This window comes from Paroedura picta, chromosome 4, assembly GCF_049243985.1.
Source record: "Paroedura picta isolate Pp20150507F chromosome 4, Ppicta_v3.0, whole genome shotgun sequence".
NCBI classification, from domain to species: Eukaryota; Metazoa; Chordata; class Lepidosauria; order Squamata; family Gekkonidae; genus Paroedura; species Paroedura picta.
Window position 1 is genome coordinate 9,164,386 of NC_135372.1, and position 8,651 is coordinate 9,173,036.

At 50.1% G+C, this 8,651-nt stretch overlaps 1 long non-coding RNA gene across 1 annotated transcript; it reads left to right on the forward strand.

Moving 5' to 3' along the window:
• Window positions 1–20: 20 nt before the first annotated feature.
• LOC143834865 (uncharacterized) lies at window positions 21–7,547 on the forward strand. The gene is made up of 2 exons (XR_013229917.1): window positions 21–268; window positions 7,036–7,547. It is a non-coding gene; the product is annotated as an uncharacterized LOC143834865 (long non-coding RNA).
• Window positions 7,548–8,651: the final 1,104 nt, after the last annotated feature.

Genomic DNA, 8,651 nt, shown 5'->3' on the forward strand with positions numbered 1-8,651 from the left:
CCCGACCGCCCGCCTGCCTGCCTTTCTTCCTCCCTTTCTTTCTCTGCGAGGGCAGAGGAGGAGCCGAGGGTGGGGCCTGCCTGCGGCCGGGAGGTGGGGGCGAACTTGGCATCGCCGGGAACTTCGGGGGCTCCCGGCCGCCCGACGGCCGCCCCTCGCCCTTGCGCTCCGGCCCAGCAGGACACGCGTCTCTCTCGCGCGGACCCGTCGAGAGGAGGATTCTGGATGGCCTCGGGGGATCCGTCGCCCGCGGATTAGAGCTGCTGAGGTTACTCTGCGGTGATTTTGACTCTCCTGGGTCGGGTTTTCATGGGAGATCCCCGAGGGTCTGAACGGCTTTTCCTCGGAATGAAAACCCAACGCCCTCAGTCATAATGTGATTTAATAGCCACCCCCCCCAAAAAAAAATGTCTTTGAGGTGGGAAATAACCTGGAAGCGAAGGTTCTGGTCCTTTTTTTTGCACTGACTCCATACCTGCCCTTACAAGCTTACTATTACCCCTCAGAGAATCATAGAGTTGGAAGGTCCCATAGAGGCCATCTAGTCCAACCCCCGGCTCAACACAGGATCTGCCCAAAGCATCCTAAAGCATCCAAGATGCTTTTCTGCATGATATAGACCAGCCTTCCTCAACTTTTTGACCCTGAAACTTTCTTTGGGCTTCTAGAAACCTCAGTAGTGGTGCCAACCTGCAGAATTTGGTGGGGAAGCAGAGCTGTGTAGAGCCCTCCGGAGGCCCCTCCCTTTCCCATCCCCTACAGGCCCATCTTTGGCCATTGGGGGGGGGGTCAACATGACCATATATATAGTCAGAAAGGTAAAGGTAAAGGCATCCCCTGTGCAAGCACCGAGTCATGTCTGACCCTTGGGGTGACGCCCTCCAGCGTTTTCATGGCAGACTCAATACGGGGTGGTTTGCCAGTGCCTTCCCCAGTCATGACCGTTTACCCCCCAGCAAGCTGGGTACTCATTTTACCGACCTCGGAAGGATGGAAGGCTGAGTCAACCTTGAGCCGGCTGCTGGGATTGAACTCCCAGCCTCATGGGCAGACAGCTTCAGACAGCATGTCGGCTGCCTTACCACTCTGCGCCACAAGAGGCTCTTGTATATAAGGTCATAGCACCCCATAATTGTTTAACATTAAAAAAATGTTTTAATGAATTAACTTCCACCCATTCAGGAAACCCTTCCAGGGCTGTCAAGAAATCCCCAAAACCCTGATTGAGGAAGCCGCTCTAGGCCATGATTGGCCATACTGTAGCTCTCCAGATATGCATGGACTAAGCTTGTAGGTCAGTTTGAGACCCCTTCAGGTAGTAAGAAGCAGGGTACCCCAAAAAGCTCCCCTCCACCTCCTCCTCCTCCTCTTCTTCTGTTGCTCACTCTCCAGGTCACCTGGTTGACCATTATGTGAAGCAGAACCAGATGGAGCACTGATCTAATCCAGCAGGGCTCTTCTGACATTCCCATCCCACTCCTGCTCTGTCATGACGCTTGCTGGGTGACCTATGGACCCGTCCCTCTCCTTCACCTGACCCACCTCGCACGGATTCCGCTTCAGAAGTGTGTGCTTCCTGGAGCTTCCCAAACAAAGGAAGAGAGACATAATTCAATAACTAGATAAACGGATTGAGACATTCGTTATAAATTTATTTCATTTATACCCTACTTTCCTCCCCAGTGGAGATACTCCATGAGGTTCTGTCATCTACCTTTTAATGCTGGCTACATTTTCTGGCAGAGAGTTCTGTAAGCTACAGTTACACAGTGTGTCCTCTCTTCACATACTGATTTGTTTTATACCCCTCATATTTCCCCAGTAGGGACTCAGAGCTGCTTGCATCATTCTCCTCTCCTACAGTTTGGTATAGTGCTTAGGAATGCAGACTTCTAATCTGTCGAGCCAGGTTCAATTCTGCACTCCCCCACATGCAGCCAGCTGGGTGACCTTGGGCTAGTCACAGCAATGATAAAGCTGTTCTGACCGAGCAGGAATATCAGAGCTCTCTCAGCCTCACCCACCCCACAGGGTGTCTGTTGTGGGGAGAGGAAAAGGAAGGCGACTGTAAGCTGCTTTGAGCCTCCTTCGGGGAGAGAAAAACGGCATATAAGAACCAACTCTTCTTCTTCAGTAATATCAGGGCTCTCTCAGGCTCCCCTCCCTCACAGGGTGTCTGTTGTGGGGAGAGGAAGGGAAGGTGATTGGAAGCCTCCTTCGGGGAGAGAAAAGCGGCTTATAAGAACCAACTCTCTTCTTCTTCTTCTTCTCAGCCTCACCACCTTCACAGGGTGTCTGTCGTGAAGCCGCTTTGAGACTCCTTCGGATAGAGAAAAGCGGCATATAAGAACCAACTCTTCTTCTTCTACATTTCATCCCTGTGAAGTAAATTAGGCTGGGGGCATGTGTCTGGCCCAATGCTGTTCAGCAAACTTCCATGGCAGAGTGAGGATTTGAATCTGGGTCTTCCAGATCCTAGTCCGTCAGTTCACCACACCGGCCATTGAAGTCAAACAGGTAGCCATGCAGGTCTCTGCCAGTGCAGATGTACACAGGAGATGAGAGAGGCAAAAGGGATGAGGAAGAGGCCAGGTTCCTGCTCCAGAGGCATGTGCCCAAGGCAGGGAGGGTGAGAAGGAAGTGAGAAAAGAGGCCATGCCCTGGGTGTTGTGGAGGAGGATTATAGCTCTGCAGGGTGGCCTCATTTGGAATGCCATGTGCCGTTCTGGTCGCTGAATCTCCAAAAGGACATCGCAGAGCTGAGAAGAGTACAGAGGAGAGTGACCAAGATGATTAGAGGGTTGGCACACCTTCTGTATTGGCCTTTTCAGTTTTAGACATGAGACCGCTAAGGTGGGGGGAAATGATGGATTTCTATAAAGATAGGCTTGGGTTGGAAAGAATTTTTCTCCCTCTCCCGAAATACCAGGCCTCGAGGGCATCCAATGAAGCGGGTGGCCAGTAGGTTCAGGAGGGGCAAAAGGACATACTTCTTAACACAGAGTGTGGTTAAAATGTGGAATTCGCTGCCAGAGGATGTAGAGATGGCCACAGGCTTTAAGGGATTCTCAACCAGGGAAACAGAACCTTGGAATTCGGTGAGAGCTCCCCAGGGTACGCGGCCGTTCCTAGATGTTAGGATGGCTACTGACATCACGAGACAACCCTGCAACCCATTCCTCCTGTTGCTCTGCAGGCCTGGTTTCCCTGTTTGCAATGGAAACAGTATATATTTGATTGACTGATCGGCTGGCTGGCTCCTGCATCTTACTTCTGTGCCCACTCCTCTGAAGGGTATTGTCTCCACTTCCGGGCTTCCTCGGAGCCTGAAAAATATCCCAGGAGTTCCTTCACAGTCAAAACATTGAAAAAGGATTCTTGGAGGGCAGGTCTATTAGCCCTGGTGACTAAAGGGAACCTCCAAGTTCAGAGGCAGTCAGCCGCAGGGGAAGGCCTTGGTCCCTCTACCCTTCCAGGGGAACTGGCTGGCCACCCATGTAAAGTAGGATGCTGAGCTAGATGGACTATAGCAGGGGTAGTCAACCTGTGGTCCTCCAGAAGTCTATGGACTACAATTCCCATGAGCCCATGTAAGCATTTGCTGGCAGGGGCTCATGGGAATTGTAGTCCATAGATTTCTGGAGGACCACAGGTTGACTACCCCTAGACTATAGGATCCAGCTTGGTGTAGCGGTTCAGAGCAGTGGACTCTAAACTGGAGAGCTGGGTTTGATTCTCTGCTCTTTCTCATGTAGCCAGCTGGGTGACCTTGAGCTAGTCACAGCCCTGTTACAGCTGTTCTCACAACAATTCTGTCAGAGCTCTTTCAGCCCCACATACCTCACGGGGTGTCTGTTGTGGGGAGAGGAAGGGAAGGTGGTTGTCAGCCCCTTTGAGATTCCCTCAGGTAGTGAAAAGCAGGGGATAAAAACCAACTCTTCTTATCAGGGGAAGGCCTGAAGGAGATGGACCACTGGTCTGATCCAAGTGGGCTCTTCTGATGTTCTTACGAAGGCTTTGACCTCTCTGCCCTGTGTTTGGCCATGTTTTATTTGATGCCTGAACATTGAGAAAGGCAGTAACACCAAAATGCATCTAGTCAGGGGAGGCATTTGTATGTATGTATGTATGTATGTATGTATGTATGTATGTATGTATGTATGTATGTATGTTGAGCCTCTTGTGGCGCAGAGTGGTAAGGCAGAGTGGTAAAGCTCTGCCCATGAGGCTGGGAGTTCAATCCCAGCAGCCGTCTCAAGGCTGACTCAGCCTTCCATCCTTCCGAGGTTGGTGAAATGAGTACCCAGCTTGCTGGGGGGTAAACGGTCATGACTGGGGAAGGCACTGGCAAACCACCCTGTATTGAGTCTGCTATGAAAACGCTAGAGGGTGTCACCCCAAGGGTCAGACATGACCCGGTGCTTGCACAGGGGATACCTTTACCTGTATGTATGTATGTATGTATGTATGTATCGGTTTTATTGAGGCTATGCTGAAAGCCCTGGGATTTTAACTTAATAAATACTGGCACTACTATATTTTTTGAAATGGTCTTCCACCCTGTATAAGCTCCCGTTCATTTCCCTTGGGTGACCTTTTTAGGTTCTCGATATGGGGGACTGAGCATAAGTCTTTCTAAACCTGGGACTTTCTGGGCTGAGTCACGCTTCGTGGAGTCTCCTGGCAGCTCCGATACAAATTTGTTTCTCCCCTTTGTTCTTTGGTATAATTAATTGTTCTTTTCCTTTGAGACCTTTGTGTCACAAGCGGCCTAGCAAATTGCTCAATCCAGCCATCAGTCAACTGTAAAATGAGACCGGAGGACATAATGTCAGCCATGGGAAAGGGAAGGGGCGAGATAACCTTGGCACAGAATACGCGCCCTCGACACATAATGAAACCATGGGTTTCACACGCACTCTGTCCAGCACCCAGCCCTGGAAGAATGGGATGCTTTTGCACAGCCATGTTTGCAATGCCGTTATTTCCTTCCTTCCCATGTTTGGCCCTGGGAGGAAGGGAAATCAGTGGGTAAAAGTTCAGCGCCAGATGAACTTGGATGAATCCCTCCAGCCCAATAACACCGGCAGGGGCTCACGTCACAGAGGAGGAAGGGAAAGCGTCACCCTGGGTGGATCGCAGGCCACAAAGAGAGTTGGTGGGAAGGAGAGGAAGCCTCCCACGCGCTCAGACGTACACCTCCTATCAAGATGGCCAGAAATCCCAGGGCCATATAAAGTCAAAATAGCTCAGAGGGAAGAACAGGAGCCAGGGCCCCAGAGATCTATGCCAGAGACCTATGCCAGATACATAGGTCTTGAGACCTATGCCAGATACAGGAGGGACGAATGCTCACTGCTCAAAGTTCCCGAAAGGAAGGGCGGGAACACAAATTGAATGGATACCTGGGCCTTCCTTTGATGCTGATCTGGAAAATGCAACTGGTCTGGAACTCCTCGTTGGTGTACCATGGAGGGGCCACATCCAACCTGCCCTGAGGCAGCTGCACTGGCTCCTAGTTGAATTCTGAATATGCTTTAAGGCAGTGGTCCCCAACCTTTTTATCACCAGGGACCGGTCAACACTTGACAGTTTTGCTGAGGCCCAGGGGAGGGGGGGTAGCCTTTTACCAAGGGATGTCGCTGCCTGAGACCCTGTTCCACTTACTTTCCCACCGGCGCCCCTGACTTCACACCGCCCGCTGGGGGGCGCTGCCAGCAGCAGCTGCACAGTGCCACGCCAAGGGGGAGCCCCAGCCATGGCGGCTGCTGGAGAACACCAAAGGTGAGCCAGGGGCAGAGTGGCAAGGCAGCCCCCGAGGCAGCAGCCGGGCAGGAGGACGAGGAGGAGCCGCGGCCTGGTACCGACTGATCCACAGACCAGTGCTTTAAGGTATCAGTAGATTCAAGTGGATAGCCATATTGATCTGAAGTAGCACAACAAAAATTGTGTCTAAGAGCACCTTTAAGGCGGCCATACGTGGACTGAGCCTGGCATATCTGAGGGATCGCTTGGCTGACTATGCCTTTTCAATCCAGGCCCCGACCTGGTGTAAAGAGCTCCCGGAAGAGCTGAGGGCCTCTAAAACGGAGCTCTTCTGCCAAGCTTTTGATTGCTGCCAATGAACAATGAGACAACTGATTAAACATTGTTTGGGCTCCCTCCATATGGATATCCCCCCTCCACTGAAAACTGAATGCTCTAAAGCAGGGATAATCAACCTGTGGTCCTCCAGATGTTCATGGACTACAAACGCTGGCAGGGAGCTCATGGGAACTGTAGTCCATGAACATCTGGAGGACCACAGGTTGACTACCCCTGCTCTAAAGGGAACTGTGCTCCCTACATTGTGGAAACAACTTCTTTATCTATACATGGGCCCCATTGTGCACATTTTTTGATCCACTCTGGATTCACTGCTCAAAAGTACCTTATAACAGGGGTAGTCAACCTGTGGTCCTCCAGATGTTTATGGACTACAATTCCCATGAGCCCCTGCCAGCATCTGAGGCAGGGGCTCATGGGAATTGTAGTCCATGAACACCTGGAGGACCACAGGTTGACTACCCCTGCTCTAAAAGACATGATATGGCTATACAGCTGTAATCACTGCTTTTAAGATGGCTTTAATGATGTTATATGTAAACTTTCTATTTACTATGTATATTTTATAAATAATATATTGAAAGCCACCCCGAACCAGCATGCTGGCAGGGGCAGAGTGTAAATTGGAAAAGGGAGGGAGGGAGGGAGGGAATCTATTAATGGCACAATGGAACCTCCATGTTCCAAGCCAGTCTCCCTTTTAAGACCTGGTTCTGGGAGGCAACACTGTGTTCATGCATTCAACAGGGATACTGAGGAAAAAATGTGAGCAATTTTAAGTTGAGCTTGGGTGTACTGCCTTGTGGCTACCCGAGACCCATAATGAGGGTCAAGCTTAAGTTCTCGAAGTAGCTCAAATAAGTAAGATAAAGACCAGCACACCTCTGAGCATGTGCAGTATATAATCAGAGTCCTCCTTTGTTTTTCCAGAATTCTTAAGAACATAAGTAGAACCCGGTTGGATCAGTACTACATCCCTCTAATTCACTGTTTCCCCCTTGAAGTTCATCATGAAGAAGAAGAAGAAGAAGAAGAAGAAGAAGAAGAAGAAGAAGAAGAAGAAGAAGAAGAAGAAGAAGAAGAAGAAGAAGAAGAAGAAGAAGAAGAAGAAGAGTTGGTTCTTAGATGCCGCTTTTCTCTACCAGGAGTCTCCAAGCGGCTTCCAATCTAAAAGAGTCATGAAGATCAGTCCATGAACTTTGGGATCCCATTTTAAATCTCACCAAAGGGAGCTTTGACTCCCCAGAGCTTCTGCCCTGAAGCCCTTATCGATCTCTAGGATGTGACTGGCCTTGAGTCTTAACTATTTCACTGAAACGGTAGCATTCAGAGAAACTAACAAAAGCACTGCAAACGTTTATGCAGTCACGGATTCCCCGCCTCTGAATTATTGGAGCCCACGGAATTATCTCCAAATAAACAGGCTTGTTGGAGCATTGTCACATTTTGTGTGTGTGTGTGTGTGTGTTCCAAATCAGTTTTTCTTCCAATCGTTCTGGTGTGTCAAAAGCCACTTTGTTCTCTCCTTTCTGCAATCATTGTTTAGGACTTGCTCAGAAGATCTTGTTCCATACTTGGGACAGAATGCCGTGTGAAATTCTTGCGTGGGCATCCAGCCAGGCTCTTTTTTGTTAGGTAAAGAGAGAATTCAGTCCTCTAGACAGCGTGGGAGAGGATGGATTCCTGGTTGCTCCACCTTGGAATGAGAGACCCATCAGACCTGTGAGAACATCGCACCCCTCAAAATGTTGGGAGAAGTGTACAGAGATGGGGGACGGGTATGAATAGAGCAAAGATTTCTGCCATGGGTTTCCTGCAGCTTTCAAGGGGTGTTGAGCCCGATATGCTCCTAGCTGATTTGCCTGCAAATATATAGCTAAAGTGGGTCACAACATCCCTGACAGGTAGTGGTGTATTATTCTCTCCCTATTATAGATGGGGGGGGGGGCTCAATGGGGTTGGTTGCCCGGTATGCTTCATGAAGGGAGTCGTGAATTTCCCGCATTCTGCAGGGGGTTGAACTAGATGAACTCAGAAGTCTGTTGTGGGGAGAGGAAAGGGAAGGCGATTGTAAGGCGCTTTGAGACTCCTTCGGGTAGAGAAAAGCAGCATATAAGAACCAACTCTTCTTCTTCAGTAATATCAGGCTCCCTCAGCCTCACCCACCTCACAGGGTGTCTGTTGTGGGGAGAGGAAAGGGAAGGCAATTGGAAGCCACTTGGAGACTCCTTTGGGGAGAGAAAAGCAGCATATAAGAACAAACTCTTCTTCTTCTTCTTCTTCCTCCTCCTCCTCCTCCAAAAGGGCACTTTCCTGTAATCTACTTCCTGTAACCTACTTTTGACTTCCTGTTTTTGGCTACTCCCTTCCATGAGGTTGATGATGACTCAGGGCCCCTTTCTTTGGGGTATGACGAAGGTTCCAAGCAGAAAAAACGGAGCGGCTCTCCCCACGGGATTCCTTCTCAGAGTGTTTCGTGGCCGAGGCCTCGCAAACAGTAGCCCTTCTTCCTGCTGCGGTTGGGCCTCTTCCCCCTCTCCCCATGC